General features: G+C 46.5%; 1 pseudogene; it reads left to right on the forward strand.

Annotated features, from left to right (window-relative positions):
• Positions 1-6,564: 6,564 nt before the first annotated feature.
• LOC127487235 (mannose-P-dolichol utilization defect 1 protein pseudogene) lies at positions 6,565-7,156 on the forward strand (annotated as a pseudogene).
• The last annotated feature ends 9,713 nt before the right edge of the window (positions 7,157-16,869 follow it).

Genomic DNA, 16,869 nt, shown 5'->3' on the forward strand with positions numbered 1-16,869 from the left:
ACACCCTCTGCACCTCTGTCTTGTAGCTATTGTGGGTCCCAGACACAACAGTGTGCTTTGCCTTGACCTTGACCTGCTGTTGCACCTTCCTGATGTTGACCTTGACACTCTCTCAACCCAGAGAGGCACTCCTCCTTCTCCTTCCTTGCTGGAAAACTCAGAATTGTCTTTTCATGCTAATAACAGAGGGTCAAAGTAGGAGTTGTCTAAGTGAGATGGAGGTTTGTTCTTCTTTCTTGTGCAGGACATTTAGCAATAAGTGGTTGGGGACTGACAGTAGCACAGCAGTGTCATCCAGCACCCAGTCTCCTTCCTTCTATTCATGGCTTCTAGTCCCAACATCACACCTTGGTCACGGGACAACAGCCACAGCCACAGCCCCTGTGTACCCATCTAGGAAAGAAGAAAGAGGAAGGGATGCAGCAAAAAGAAGGAGCTTTCCCGGGCAGTCAGCCTCCTTGAAGAGGCTGTTAGTAACCTCGCCTGGAATGTGTGCTTCTATTTCACTTCTCACCCCATCTGCAAAGGAAAACAGAAAATGTGCTTGACTTGGTTTTGGTTTTGATTTTTTTTTTTCATGGCAGTGTTTATCCTCTCCCAACAAAGTCAGGGCTCTACTGGTAAGGAAGAAGCAGAGGATGAGCAGACAGCTCACGATCTCTGCCACACTTGCTAAGCTAAGGCACCTGACTGTGTCCCACAGAAGGGGCAGACATGAAGGAGACGAAAGTTTCAAGGGTGGAGGAGTCATGGTAGAAAATGTCCAGAGGAGCCGGCGCCGCGGCTCACTAGGCTAATCCTCCACCTTACGGTGCCGGCACACCAGGTTCTAGTCCCAGTCGGGGAGTCAGATTCTGTCCCGGTTGCCCCTCTTCCAGGCCAGCTCTCTGCTGTGACCAGGGAGTGCAGTGGAGGATGGCCCAAGTGCTTGGGCCCTGCACCCCATGGGAGACCAGGAGAAGCACCTGGCTCCTGCCATCGGATCAGCGCAGTGCACTGGCTGCAGCGCGCCTGCTGCAGCGGCCATTGGAGGGTGAACCAACGGCAAAAGGAAGACCTTTCTCTCTGTCTCTCTCTCTCACTGTCCACTCTGCCTGTCAAAAAAATAAAAAGAAAAAGAAAATGTCCAGAGGAGACTAATGCAATCAGAACCATGAGGGTAATTCTAAATAATTGTTAAAACTTCAGGTATGTACCAAATGTACAGTGTTAAGCTGCTGCTTGCAATGCCTGCATCCCATATTGGAGTGTCTGGTCCAAGTCCCAGCTCCTCAGCTTCCAGTCCAGCTTCCTGTAGATGCACATCCTGGGAGGCACCAGGTGATGCTTCAAGCACTTGGGTCCCTATCAGCCCTGTGGAAGACCCGGTTGGAGCTCTGGGCTCCTGGCTTCAGCCTGGCCTAGCACTGGTTGTTGTGGAAATCTGGAGAAAGAATTAGTGGATAGAAGATCTTCTCCATAAATCTATCTATCATCTATCTATCTGACTATCTAGCATTTAAATAAAATTAAAGTAAATTTATTAATAAAAACTTAAAGTTTGGGTTTTCTCTAAATTTCTAACATTTATCTTGGGAAAATTTTACATACTGTAAAACAAGAATATACTATAACAATCTTTTTCTAAGATTCTATGCTTTTAAGAAATGACGGTGAGTGAAATTGGAAGAAAGAAGTAACTTCTCAAATAAAAAAGTCTAGAAAGATTCCAGGCTACTCTTGATTCTGAAAATTGGGAGAATATAATAAACTAAGAACTATTTTTCAAAAATGTCAGTGTCACTGGGATAGTGAAATTAGAATCAACATTTTATCTTCCAGTAGAAATATGAACTCAAAGAAACTAGAGTCCATCTACCAATAATATAAGCTAAAAAAAGAAACAAGACATATAATACCAAGATGATAAGGAAAAGACAAAAACAACTAGTTACAACAATGTGTATAACTATTACATTTCTCTCTTAAAAAGACTTCGACTGAATTAAAATTAAACTCAACTGTATTCTCCTTACGAGAGAATAATCTAAAACAATGTCCAGCATGTAATAAAAAATTACTAGATAATCAAAACAGCAGAATAATGTGTCCATAGCCAGGAGAAAACCCATAATAAAAACAAAAGTAGAAATGACAGAGATGACACAGTTGGCAGACAAAACCTTCAAAACACCTATTATTGTTATGCTCAATGATTTAAAGGAAAACATGAATAAAATGCAAATATACATGGAAGATTCTTTTAAAGAACCAAAAAAATCTTAGATATTAAAAATACACCTGAAATGAAACCTGCTGCACCAGCATCCCATATGGACACCTGTTCTAGTCCTGGCTACTCCTCTTCCAGTCCAGCTCTCTGTTATGGCCTGGGATAGCAGTGGAAGATGGTCCAAGTCCTTGGGCCCCTGCACCCATGTAGGAGACCTGGAAGAAGTTCCTGGCTCCTGGCTCCTGGCTTCGGATTGGCATAGCTCCAGCTGTTGCAGCCTTCTGGGGAGTGAACCAATGGATGGAAGACCTCTCTCTTTGTCTCTATCTCTCTCTGTAACTCTGTCTTTCAAATAAATAATAAATAAATAAATAAAAAGAAATCTGCATTGAATGAGGTTAATGTTAAACACTACAAAGAAAAGCACTGATGAACTTGAAGCCATAGCAATAGAAATGGAACTGAATCATAGAAAAATAAAAGCTAAAAAATTAAACAGAGGATTAGAGGTAGGTGAGACACCACAAAATTTAATATTCATGTAACAGGAAACTCAGAGATGATGGAAGGCACACAGGAAAATATTTGCAGAAAAAAAATTGTCAAAAACTTTCCAAATATGATGATGTCATAGATCTAAGAAATTCAGTAGGTCTTAAATAAATAATAATAATAATAAAAAAACCAAGACACAACCAAATTGTTAATGGCCAGTAAAAAAAGAAAATCTTAAAAGCAGTCAGATTATAAAAGCACATTTCATACTAATGAACTTCCATAAGAGTATCCACAGGGGCCGGCACTGTGGCATAGCGGATTAAGCCCTGGCCTGCAGCATCGGCATCCCAGATGGGCCCCAGATCGTGTCCCAGTTGCTCCTCTTCTGATCCAGCTCTTTTCTAATGAACCTGGGAAAGCAGCGGAAGATGGCCTGAGTGTTTGGGCCCCTGCACCCACAGTGGAGACCTGGAAGAAGCTCCTGGCTCCTGGTTTTGGCCTAACTCAGCCCTGGCTATTGCGACCATTTGGGGAGTGAACCAGCAAATGAAAGACTTTCTCTCCTCTCTCTGCCTCTTCCTGTCTCCCTCTGAAGCTCACCTTTCAAATAAATAATAAATAAATCTTTAAAAACAATTTTAAAAAGAATATCCACAAATTTCTATATGACAAAGGAGTGACAACTCTAAATGATCAACCAACCAACCTGCCAATCAATGTTCTCAGCTTAGAATCTTATATCCAGTGAATACAGCTTTCAAAAATATAAGTGAAACTGAGTTTTCTTGGACAAGCAAAAACAATTTGCTAACAGCATAAATATTAAAGAAAGTTCGTTAGGTTAAAGTAAAATGAGACCAAATGTAAATGAATGGGAATGTACTGATGCACTTGAGAAGGCAATGGAAGATGGCCCATGTACTTGGGCCCCTGCCACCCATGTGAGAGACCTGGATGGAGTTCTTGGCTTCTGGCTTCAGCTGGGCCCAGGACTGTAAACCAGTGGATGGAAGATCTCTCTCTCTCTCTCTATCTCTCTTTATCTCTCTTTCTCTGTTCCTCTACCCCATCACTCTGCCTCTCAAATCAATAAATCTTTTTTAAAAAGATAAAGTACTTTTTCTATCTCTGTTAAATTTCTTTAAAAGATAATTATTTTCTTAAAGGAAAAATAACACAATGTGTTATAGGAGTTATAACATACATGGAAATTTCATGTATTGCAATGACAGCAAAAAGTGAGAGAAAATAAAAACATACTGCTATAAAAAATCTCTATCACACATAAAGTGATATAGTATTATAGGGAGTCAGACTGTTGCATATTTTATTTATTTATTATTTGAAAAGCAGAGAAACAGAAATAGATCTTCTATCTGCTGTTTCACTTCCCAAATGCCTGTGACAGCTGGGACTAGGCCAGGCTAAAACCAAGAGCTGGGAACTCAGTCCAGGTCTCCTACATGGGTGACAGGGACTCAACTACTTGAGCCATCAGCGGTTACCTCTTAGGATGTGTATTAGCAAAAAGTTGAAATTGAGAGTGAAGCTGGGGCCAAATCTGTGGAATAGCGAGTAGTGCTGGCATCCCATATGGGCACTGGTTCAAGTCTTGGCTGCTCCACTTCCCATCCAGCTCTCTGCTGTGGCCTGGGAAAGCAGCAGAAGATGGACCAAGTCCTTGGGCCCCTGCACCCACATGGGAGAACTGGAGGAAGCTCCTGGCTCCCGGCTTCAGATCAGCCCAGCTCTGGCTGTTACAGACATTTGGGAGTGAATCAGTGGATGGAAGACCTCTCTCTCTCTCTCTCTCTCTCTCTCTCTATTATTTATTTGACAGGTAGAGTTATAGCAGTGAGAGAGAAAGAAACAAAGAGAAAGGTCTTCCTTCCATTGGTTCACCCCTCAAATAGCTGCTACAGCTGGAGCTGCACTGATCCGAAGCCAGGAGCCAGGTGCTTCCTCCCGGTCTCCCATGTGGGTGCAGGAGCCCAAGCACTTGGGCCATCCCCCACTGCACTCCCGGGCCACAGCAGACAGCTAGAAGACCTCTCTTTCTCTCTCTCTGCCTCTGCCTCTCTGAACTTTGCATTTCAAATAAATTAATAAATAAATCTAAAGAGAGAGAAAAGCAAGCAGGTGTCCTAAGTGGTGCCTTAACTGCTCCCCCTGTTGCGTCCTACAAGTGTTAGAGAAACCATTACAAAACAGTGACAACTAGAAAGTCAACAGTACCATCGGAACATTCAGAAATACCAGTTTTGAGGTGGGTATTTGGTATAGGGGTTAAAATGCCACTTGGGACGCCAGCATTCCATGTGAGAGTGCCGGAGTTTGAATCTCAGCTCCACTTCTGATCTTAGCTGCCTGCACCTAGGAAGGTAGCAGCTGATGGCTCAAATAGTTGGGTTCCTACCACCCCTGTAGGAGACCTGGATTGAGTTTTCAGCTCCTAGCTTCAGTCTGGGCCAGCCATGGGCATTACAGACATTTGGGAGGGTGAACCAGTAGATATAATATCTCTGACTCCATCTCCCTCCTCCATCTCTCTGTCATTCAAGTAAAATAAAATAAAATAAAATAGTAAATAAATATTCTTAAAATAAATTAATAAAAATAGTAGTCCAAAGGAAGGTAAGGAAAAAAGAAAGAACAAAGTATAGGCAGGACAAATAGAAAATACATGACAAGGGCACAGCATTGTACTGTAACAGGTCAAGCCACCAACTACAATGCTAACATCCCATATGAGTGATGGTTCATGTCCCAGCTGTTCCACTTCCAGTACAGCTCCCTGTTAATGTGTCTGGGAAAGCAGAAGAAGATGGTCCAAGGGTGTGGGCCCCTGTACCCAAGTGAGAGACTGGGAGGAAGCTCCTAGCTCCTGGCTTCAGCCTGGTCCAGGCCAGCCCTGGCCTGTGCGGCCAACTGGGGAGTGAACCAATGAATTGAAGAGCTCTCTGTCTGTCTGTTTCTCTCTCTGTAACTCTGCTTTTCAAATAAATAAAATAAATCTTTAAAAAAATAGAACTTTAAAACAAGAAAAAAAAGACAAGTGGCAAAATTGTAGACTTAAATGGAATCATATGAATAATTACATTAAAGTATGAATAATTTAAATATCCTAATTTAAAGGCAAAGATTGTCATGCAGTTAAAAAAGTAAAACTCAACTACATGATGTCCACAGGAAATCCACTTTAAACATAAGCAAAAAAAAACTTTAAATATTAGCATAGGCAATAAACTGAAAGAATGCAAAAAGATATGTCAGGCAAACACTTAACAAAAGAAAGCATGGCCATATTAATATCAGATGAAGTCGATTTCCGAGAATATTACTAGTGATATTCATGAAGGTGAAAGGATCAATTACTCAAGAAGACATAGCAATCCTAAATGTACCTAACAATACAGCTTCAAAGTATGAACCAAAACAAAATGACAAAACGGAAAGGAAACAGAACCAAACCCACAAATGCATTTGGAGATTCCAAATTTCTTCTTTCAGCACCCAGAGCAAGTAGTTAGGAGATAAGAGAGCAAATGAAAGACCTACACAGCCCTATCAGCTAATTTACCTTACGATGAAAATATAATTTCTAGAATTTTGGATCCAAATATATACAGCAAAATCTATTAGAGATATAAGAATAAATAATCAGAAATACAACACGGTGAGGTATTTCAGTAATCCTCCTCTGATAAATTTCTATTTTTTTATAACTCGAGGAGTCTTTCTGTCTATATATTCAGCTTTGACGTCAGCTCTTTTGTTTTAAATTGTGTCTCTGGCAATATGGCGCCCAAGGTACAGGGGTCGCCCTTGCTGGAGCTGACTGTTTGACCTGAGAAATGCTACAGCCAACTTCCCATCAGTGGGACTTGTTCACAGCTCTCCTCAGCTCAGGTCTGGGGCTGGGCACTATGGCTGGGTCACTTCTCGCAGAGCCGCCCCTGGGGTTTAAAGCAAAGGGCTGTGTGTCCGGTCAGTGGTGCTGGACCTCCTGGCACTGGCTGGGCCCATGTCCGCAGCAGCACCAACCACTTCCCATTCGGCTCTGAGGGCGGGGCCCTGGTCCTGACGCTTCCCGTTGTCGCCCTCTGCTTCCTGGTCCTGTGCCACAGAGAGAGGACAGACTGTGAAAGGCGTGGCTTTCCTCACCTGCTATGGCCTCCTCCTGCTAAGCGCCGTGCCCTGGGCCTCCAGCGTGCCTGCTGTCATGGTGAGAAGCCACCATGGGCCAGCTCTCAGTGGTCACAGTCTTCCTGTTTGTCTGGGGACCCTCTCCCCCGAATCTTCACTTCCGTTCAGGAAACTGGAGATGACCTCATGACCGGAGTGTTTGTGGTCTCCTCCCTCGGCAATGGCCTCATGGCTGCACGGGTCCTTGTCTACTGAACTGCAAAGGCGTCCCACGAGCAGGAAGAGGAGCGGCAGGGCTGAGCCAGCTGTCGGAGGCACAGCCTGCTTCCATTCATCCGCCCCGCCTCCAGGTGCGCCCCGCCCCAGCCGGGGTGCTGGGGTGACCTCTAATCCCTTAATTCCTCTCCACTCCTCTGCAATCGCAGACTCTTGAGCCCGGGTGTTCGTGGCCCTGGATGTTGGGGATTCTGAGGAGGACAGAACAGTCTTTCAAGTTGACTTGTTTTTGTTTTTGTTTTTTGACAGGCAGAGTGGACAGTGAGAGAGAGAGAGACAGAGAGAAAGGTCTTCCTTTTTGCCGTTGATTCACCCTCCAATGGCCGCCATGGCTGGCGCGCTGCGGCCGGCGCACCGCGCTGATCCGATGGCAGGAGCCAGGTACTTATCCTGGTCTCCCATGGGGTGCAGGGCCCAAGGACTTGGGCCATCCTCCACTGCACTCCCGGGCCACAGCAGAGAGCTGGCCTGGAAGAGGGGCAACCGGGACAGAATCCGGTGCCCCGACCGGGACTAGAACCCGGTGTGCCGGCGCCGCAAGGTGGAGGATTAGCCTAGTGAGTCGCGGCGCCGGCCAGGATTTCCTATTCTTCCTCCCTCCACCAATATCTTTTTTCCTCATTGCTGTATCCTTGATTGTTAACTTTACTCCGGAATTTTTAAACTCTGCATTACCGATTCTTTTAAAATATGATTGTTACTGCTGTTATTACCTTAACTGTTCTGTTCTACAAGTCTTTGTAAGTTACTCTTCACTCCAGCCAGAAACAGGGCTTAAGCTTTGATGTTCACCCTTGTCTGTTTCCCCTCCCTTCTCCCATGCACTTTCAAGCCCTACAGCTCAGATCTCCAAAGATGTCTCGGGACCCCCTCTTCTCTACTCTCTCGGCTTCTCCCTTTCTTTGCACCTCTATCACTTATCTTCAGGATTATTATAAAATCTTCCTGATTTCCTGGATTCCAGCTTTGGAGGATGGTGGTTGGATCCCTTAGCTAATCTAAAGAATTCCTTATAGGGGTCGGCACTGTGGTGTAGCAGGTAAAGCCACCGCCTGCAGTGTGCGCATCCCTTATGGGTGCTGGTTCAAGCTGCGGCTGCTCCACTTCCGATCTTCTCTCTGCTATGGCCTGAGAAAGCAGTAGAAGATGGCCCAAGTCCTTGCACCCCACGTGGGAGACCCAGAAGAAGCTCCTGGCTCCTGGCTTCGGGTCTGCATAGCTCTGGCCATTGCAGCCATTTGGGGAGTGAACCATTGGATGGAAGACCTCTCTCTCTCTCTCTCTCTCTCTCTCTCTGTATCTCTCTGTCTCTCCTTCTCTCTGTGTGTAACTCTGACTTTCAAGTAAGTAAATAAATCTTAAAAAAAAAAAAAGAACTCCTTGTAGTTTCACCCTGGTTCTTCTCCAAACATAGTCTTTCTCCTCCTCCTAGACATTCAAGTAATCAGTGCTCCTGCACCAGCCAGGCCTCCGCACAGCTCTGTGACTGCTTGTGCAGCCTGTGTGTGACTCCTGTACCCCTTGGCACTCTCTTCTCCGTTTCTCAAGCTGCAGGTATTGCAGACACTAAGAAGCCTCTCATGTGCTTGTCACGCTTCATAGACTGTGCAAGGAGGGGTCCCCAGAACCCCACATTTTCCTCTCTCACACACATCACACGGTGCTATAACTCTCTCTTAACCCATTCACCTTCCCCATCCCCCAACTGTAAGCTCCTTGGGCCCCAGAATTGTCTTATTCACCCTCATTTGCTAGCACCTAGCACAAGCCCTAATATAAGTGTTTTTATTGAGTGGACATGCTAGAGCGATGGCCCTAATTCCGAGTCCTGCACAGAGAGCACTCGGGGCTGCTCTTCACTCCACACGGCTTGAATACAGCTCCAGACTCTGCACGACACGGGAAGAACAGTCACCCTCGGCCTCCCTGCTCTCTCCATGGAACCCGGCTCATGGTAGGCTCTCAACAAATGTGCCTTGAGCTGGACTCAGCTGCAATATCTTATTCTGTCCTAACTTAGACCTGTGCATTGAGAAGAGGGCCTGGATGTCAGTGATGAAAGGCTATTAAAACTGCACCCAAGACCACTTCCACAGGGACTGTATGGATTTTGCTCCATATGGGGAAGCGAGAGGACTAGGGAATAGAACAAGCCCGGAGGTGCTGATTGGATGGCTTATAATGACAAAAGACCTGGTGATTTAACAAGGAGCCTCTTCTGTGGCCACTTTCTGAGGTTGGCCAAATGCAGTGTGACGTGCAGCCACATAGCAATCTCTGGCCTGTTCGTGGGGGCACTCAGCAAATGGAAATCGGATTTCCGGCGAAATCATGTTTGCGGGACAAATAACAGAGCATCGGGCTCCTTTCCCTAAGACCAGACACAGTGAGAGGCCCGCCAGGCAGGATGGTGGCCACGCAATGATGCTCACAGCCAAGAGGGAAAATTCTGGACAATCCCAGAGAAGGAGACAGAGGCAGACACATGAGGATGGGGAGACTGCCCTGCGTAGCAGCCCATGCACTGAGCTAGCCCAGGGCGTTGGCCGCTGCTGGGCCACTTCCTAGGGCCCCTTTAAGAAGGAATGGTAAGCCGGCGCCGCGGCTCACTAGGCTAATCCTCCACCTTGCGGCGCCGGCACACCGGGTTCTAGTCCCGGTCAGGGCACCGGATTCTGTCCCGGTTGCCCCTCTTCCAGGCCAGCTCTCTGCTGTGGCCCGGGAGTGCAGTGGAGGATGGCCCAAGTCCTTGGGCCCTGCACCCCATGGGAGACCAGGATAAGTACCTGGCTCCTGCCATCGATCAGCACGGTGCACCGGCCGCGGCTCGCTGGCCATGGCGGCCATTGGAGGGTGAATCAACGGCAAAAAGGAAGACCTTTCTCTCTGTCTCTCTCTCTCTCACTGTTTACTCTGCTTGTCAAAAAAATAAAATAAAATAAAAATAAAAAGAAGGAATGATAAGATCTCATGCAGGATTGCTTAGGAGAGGGAGAGAGAAGGTGGGACCCATACATCTTTAAGTATCTGACACCCTCCTCCATTATGGAAGAAAGCACAGACTTTTCCGGGTTTTTAAGTTCAATTTTAATTTGACTGGTTTGAAACTGAGTTTCCCCTCAGGGAAGGCAACTGTTGTAGGGGTTGGAGATGCAGAGAAGGATGAGCCAAGTCTCTGTCTCCATGGAGAGACACACTGTAGGGGGTCAGGACAGCCAGAGGACACAGGGCACGCGGCTGGGCTGGGAATCAGGGACAGGCAGAGAGCACCCCTTTAAAGCAGATCAGGGGCTGGGAAAATCCCAAGGAGGCTGGAACTTGAGGGAAATGTTCTCCAAGCCAGCAGGCGGGGGTGGGACACGCAGCAGCTCTCGAGGAAGAGGCCGGCGAGCAGAAATGGGTTCCATGAGGCTGTTGTGTGGGGAGAAGTGAGGAGACAGCAAAGACCCAAAAGCAACCCCTCACTGGTCGGATCACAAAGCACCCAGAGCATCCCAGGAGCAAGAGGCCCCTGCGAGTGCAGGTGTCTAGTATACCTGTTAAGACATCACCCGGGACACTGGCATTCCATCTTGGGGTCCCAGGTTCAAGTCCTGGCTCCACTGTTGATGTGCACCCTGGGAGGCTGCAGGTGATGGCTCAAGTGCTGGACCCCTGCCATCTATGTGGGAGACCTGGATGGAATTCCAGACTCCCAGCTTCAACCTGGCTCTGCTCTGGCTTGTCCTGGCCATTGCTGGCCTTTGGGGAATGAATGAAAAGACAGAGGATCTCTCTCTCTCTTTCTCTCTCCCTCCCTCCCCCCTCCCTGTCTCTCTCTGCCTTTCAACCCTGTAACTACATGCAGTGTTTCCACCCCAGATGTTAAGCACCCCCTTGCTCAGCTTCTGTCCCAGTGGAGTGGGGAGCCAATCACCAGCCAGGGTCAAATGCTGAATGAGCGAGAAGCCCAGGGTGCTGTCGCAGGGAGAGGAGGAGCGGGCAGAGCAGGCCCTGGAAGGGTGATATTTGACACAGGCCTCCAGGGAGGATCAGGACCCTGGACTTGGCACGAGCCCTGGAGAAACCAGCCACCCAGCACCAGATGCTTGGCTGGCTGCCAGCTCTGCCTTCGCTTCTTCCCTGAAATTCCACCTCTACCAACTGTTTGGGGCTGGAATGCTGGGATTCCCAGAAGCAGCAGCCTACTGGGATGCCTGGGAGGCCACCTGCCTGCCATCTCCTTTTCTTCTTAGGTTCCCAGGGAAGGTGCAAACCTTGCCCTTTGGGGCTCCTGGGTGGAGCATTTGAATTCCCTTGGGAGTTCCTACGCATTCAAAACCCCACTGCTGCTGAGTCTGTGCGCATTTGGATAGGGATGTTGGCATTCTCCTTGAACCATGTCTGCACGAAGGATTTTTCCAATCACACAAGCACAGTAAGATTTCATGAGTAACAGTGGAATTAAAAGCTATTTTTTGGGCCGGCACTGTGGCGCAGAAGGATAACATCCTGGCCTGAAGCGCTGGCATCCCATATGGGCGTTGGTTTGAGACCCGGCTGCTCCACTTCCAATCCTGCTCTCTGCCTATGGCTGGGAGGGCAGTAGAAGATGGCCCAAGTCCTTGGGTCCCTGCACCCACGGGGGAGATCCGGAAGAAGCTTCTGGCTCCCGGCTTCGCAGCTCCAGCCATTGCAGCCAATTGGGGAGTGAACCAGTGGATGGAAGACCTCTCTCTCTCTCTCTCTCTCTCTCTCTCTGCCTCTCCTCTCTCTGTGTAACTCTGACTTTCAAATAAATAAATAAATCTTAAAAAAAAAGCTATTTTCCAAGGCTTTTGGCGAAGTCAGAGGCAGGGAAGAGATCTGGAATCATTCAGCTCAGGCAGAGACAGGCCTGGTTTCCAGCCTCTGCTTGCACGATTGCATACATCCTGCGACGGGGAGCTCACCCCCTTCCTGAGACAGCAGAGTTCACCCTGCAGCAGAGAGGTTAGAACGATCTTTTACGCCAGCTTCTCTGTGTGGCCCCTGGTCACTCATCATCATGTGGCCTTGGGAGCTGCACAGAGTGGGCCACAAGGTTGCCATGGGCTAGCCACAGATGGACTCTCCAGGTCCGGTGTGGTTATGCAGGAGGCAGTCTGCAGGAGCTGAGACCGGGGGCAGGCTGTGGGGCTGGTCTCCTGGGTGCAGACAGCAGCTGCCGAGTCCTGGCGTGGAAGCCTCAGGGCAGGCCAGGGAAGGCTGGGAGGTTGGGAGGAGCATGAGGTGCTGGCGGTGAGGGCTCCGAAGCAGAGGGTTCTTGCAGCTAACCGCCAAGAACAAGAATCGCTGTGTTCACCTGGCGCTAATTAATTCTCCCAGCCTCTGTCAGCTCTGGATGCACACTCTTTCCTCCCTAAGCAGCATTTTTGATGGGTGGCGCCATCCCTAACCATCTCTCGTCTCTGCCTTCTGGCCCATCCTATTCTCTACCCTTCCTAGTCCTTCTTTCTCTTCCTGTGTTGCTCTCCTTTCCTCCTGCCCTTCCTGCCTCCACCACCATTTCTTGCACCTCGTCCCCTGCCTATGACAGGTGCAGCAAGAATCTATCATCTACACCACCGTGTTCAAGCAAAGTGTGCTGTGCGTTGGGCTTCATTTATCTGTTGTCCTGTGTGCCTTCTGCGGGTGGCTGACCCTGCCTTGAGATCACATTCTCTTCCCTGCTTCTTGGCCAATGGGCTCTGCATCCATTTGGGGAGAGCTGAGCACAGGTAATTTCTGCAGCAGGCAAACAGGATGCAAAGAGGAAAATCTAGACTCCCAAATACAAAATGATTTGCTTCAGGAATTATTTAAAGAGCTAGTGCATGTACAATGCAATTCAATTTACAAAGATTAGCTTCACATGCAACCTCCCAGTAACACCCTTCTTATGCATAGTGAGCCTCTATCTGAATCTTTAATAAAAAATTGTTTAAAAGTCTAACTGGATTCTTGTTCCTTTGGGCAACTGTGGGGGAGCAGAGTCCTTCTTTTAAGGCAGATAGCAGAAAAAGCCGATTTCGGGGACTGGTTCATCAAGTGGGTCTAGGAAGGTTTAGCCTCTCTAAGCCTCTGTTTTCTCATTCATTAAATGGGAACAATAAGACCATCTGGCAGGTCTGTGGTGAGGGATACAGGGGCCAGCATTTGTAACTCAAGACCTTGGAGGCTGTTCTGGTTGAGAGTTGAGGAACAAGTGTCTCTAGGGTATTTCTTGGATTTTCTGATCACATTTCATAAAATCATGAAGTGTGAGGATGATGGGTTTAGGAAGTCCCTGGTTCTTGGCAACCAGTCCCATCAGGAGAACTGCCTTCCATCTTCCGGAATGGCTTGAAGGGAAGCTACGTATGAGGAAGCAGCTGTAAGACACTGGGATTGGTAGCATTGTGGTTGGCAGGTGTACGTTAAACGATTAATTTGGAAGAACTTCTGTGTTCCTTAGAGACAATAGCTTAAGTTCTCTGCATCAAAAAGAAGTAGTATCCAATGATACATCAGAGAAGGCAAAATAAAACAATGAATAGGTAAACAAAAAATGGCAATTAATCCATAAGGATAAAATGGAAAACGTGAAGAGAGGTGGGCACTGTGGTGCAGTGGGAGAGGCCACTGCTGGGGATACCTACATCCCATATCAACTCAAGTCCCAGTTACCCCACTTCTGAACAGCTTCTTGCTCTGTGCCTGGGAAGCAGCAGGTTATGACCCAAATGCCTGCATTCTGGCCACCCACACGGGAGACCAGGATGGAGTTCCTGGCTCCTAGCTGCAATGTGGCCCAGCCCTGGCTGTTGCAGGTATTGGGCAGTGAACCAGCAGGTGAACTGTCTCTCTGTCCCCTTCTCTCTCTCCCACCACCTTTTAAGTACATAAGAAAAACTACTTCGAAAAAGATGAAGTGATCAACCACAGGGAAAGCGGTAGGAGGAGAGCTCTGCTACTCTGCTCTTTGCAGCGTCCCACTTGTGAACGGAGAGAGCAAGAGAGCAAACACTGGGCAGCAGGCGGCAGCCAGAGAACATCAGAGGATTCCCCAAAAGGGGTGCTCAGCTGGCAGCAGAGTGGACTGCAAAGGCTTCTGATACAAAACTGACTTTGAATCCAGAGTTCAGGGAGTGAGTTAAGGATTTAGGATCAATGAAAATATTTTACTCAGTTCTGGGAATAAATCCAAGCCAAGCTGGCTTAAATAGTCACAGATACTGGTTAATAATTAGCTACAAAAGAACAGAATGGAAGTTCTCTCAATCCTACTCTAAATGTGCTAACAATTCTTTTGAAAGACTTGTTTCAAATTGTTCTCTCCACTCTCTCAATTTACATTCTCCTCTCCATCCCTCCCAAATAAGGGATCTCTGTCCCATCTCCCCAAGACTGCTTGTTAAGATCACCAGTGATTGCCACGCTGCTACCTCCAGTGCCACTGCTTCAGTCATCTTGTTTAACCTGCCAAACAACCACCATCTCAGTTTTTGCATATTTTTTATTTTGAAAAAATTATACCTCTGACTTATTTTATTTTTAAAGATTCATTTATTTATTTGAAAGTCAGAGTTTGGGTGGGGGTGGGGAGAGGAGGAGAGATCTTCTACCTGCTGGTTCATTCCCCGGATGGCTGCAACAGCCAAGGCTGAACCCAGCCAAAGCCAGGAGCCAGGAGCTTCATCCAGGTCTCCTACATGGGTGCAGGGGCCCAAACACTGTTTTTCCCAGGGCCACTAGCAGGGAGCTGGATGGGAAGTGGGACAGCCGGGACATGAACTGGTGCCCATATGGGATTCCAGCATGGAAGATGGTGGCTTTATCAGTTACACCACAATGTTGACTCTTAAACCTTTATTTTAAAAACAATGAACACCTGCATTTCCTACATCTGCACTGACTTACCATCTAATAATTTGCCATTTTTGAGTTAGGTAGCTCTCTCTCCAAATAGACCTAGTATTATTGTAGTTTTGCTGACCCTCCAAGGATAATTTGCAAACATCATGGACTTTCACCCCTAAATACTTATACATGTGTCTCCTAAGAATAAGAAAATACATCATTGATACAATACCATTATCTAAAAGATAGATCATGTTCTAATTTCACCTGTTGTCTCAATAATGGACCAAGTCAACAACAACAAAATTTCCAATCCACAATCCTATGCGCTATTATACATTATGTTTAGTTGTCATGTTAATTCTATTTCCTCTCATCTGGAGCTGTCCTTCAGTCTTTCACAATATTGACATTCTGAAGAGGACAGAACAGTTTTGTAGAATGTCTGATGGTTTTTCATGATGAGATTCAGATTACTCATTTTTGGCAGGAATACTGTGTTCTTCCCAGTACACCACTTCGGGAGGCCCTGATGTTTCTTTATCCATTGCTGATTGTGTTTGCTTTGACCACTTGATTAAGGTGTCTTACTATAAAGGAATTTCTCCCCTTGTGTTTGTAAGTGATTGGTGGAAGACATTGATGTAGATCGCTAATGACATTTTTACCCTGAAAGTTTCGCATCCATTAATGACTTTTATCTAAGTCAGTTATAGCAAAACATTGAATTTCTCACTCTGTGATGACTTTGATATATTTTTATTTGGCATTCTACTGTAAGGAAGACTTTTATTCCCTTCTCTTCTGTTTTCATCATTTGTTTATTTTGGATCAGAATGGACTCGCGGATTATTTTTTAACTCAGTGAGTCACAATCTGTTACTGTTACTACTCATTTTAATGTTTAAATCAGTCCCAGCTTGTCCAATGGGAGCTCTTTAAAGTTAACTCCCAAGTCCCTTTTGGGATTGAATATATCAGTGGATAATGATTATATAATTATTATAAATTTTATATATGTATACATACATATATATATATAGAGAGAGAGAGAGATTGAGAGAGAGAGAGAGAAACTCTCATCCACAGTTAGAAGCAACCAGCCCTGGAAGTGAACCCATTGGCTCCAGTACCCATCCCAGGAAGCCAGTACCTGTGAGTCAGACTCATGTGAAATCAGATCACTATCTCCGGCAATTAATATGAGAAGCCAATAATGATCTGTTTAATAATCTGCCCAAAATGACCAGAACTCAATCAATAACTGACAATTCCCCTAATATTTGTCCTTGCTTCTAATTAATGGTCAACCAGAGAAAGCCGAGTGTATTCCTCTAACCAATCCGGCAGCTCCTGCAGCTCCCCCTGCCAACAGCCTCCAGTGGAGCCTTCCTGACACTCCCCCTTTCCTCTGTGGTGAGGCTTCTCCATTCCCCTGCGCTTCTTTGAGTCTCTGCCCAAACACAGGTGGCGGTAGCTGAACCCTTGTCCTACTGAGCCCAGAATAAATAAAGAACCTTGTTTATTTCAATGGTGCTCCTATAATGGTGATTTTGAGCACTTCTTTACTCTTTGGCACAAGCAGCTCATGTGGGACTCTCCCTGCCCCAGTCTGGCATTAGTCTTTTCTCTAAGGAGCCTATGTCCTGCTAGTGGGGACTAACATTTAGAAACCATGATCTGGGTGCTGGTTGTGCTCATCCTAAGAACACTTTCTTCTCTGGAAGATGGTGACATCACACTCACCAGTTTTCTCTCTGATTTCAACAAGCCCTCACCAACTCCTCTGCTCTTGGCCTTCTGCAATCAATTTGTAAATATTTAATCACCCCAATTTCAGTCTTATGGCCTGTCCTCTAAAACAGAATGATAAACTGAATTATTAAAATAATATGTAT

Source organism: Oryctolagus cuniculus, chromosome 7 (assembly GCF_964237555.1).
Source record: "Oryctolagus cuniculus chromosome 7, mOryCun1.1, whole genome shotgun sequence".
NCBI classification, from domain to species: Eukaryota; Metazoa; Chordata; class Mammalia; order Lagomorpha; family Leporidae; genus Oryctolagus; species Oryctolagus cuniculus.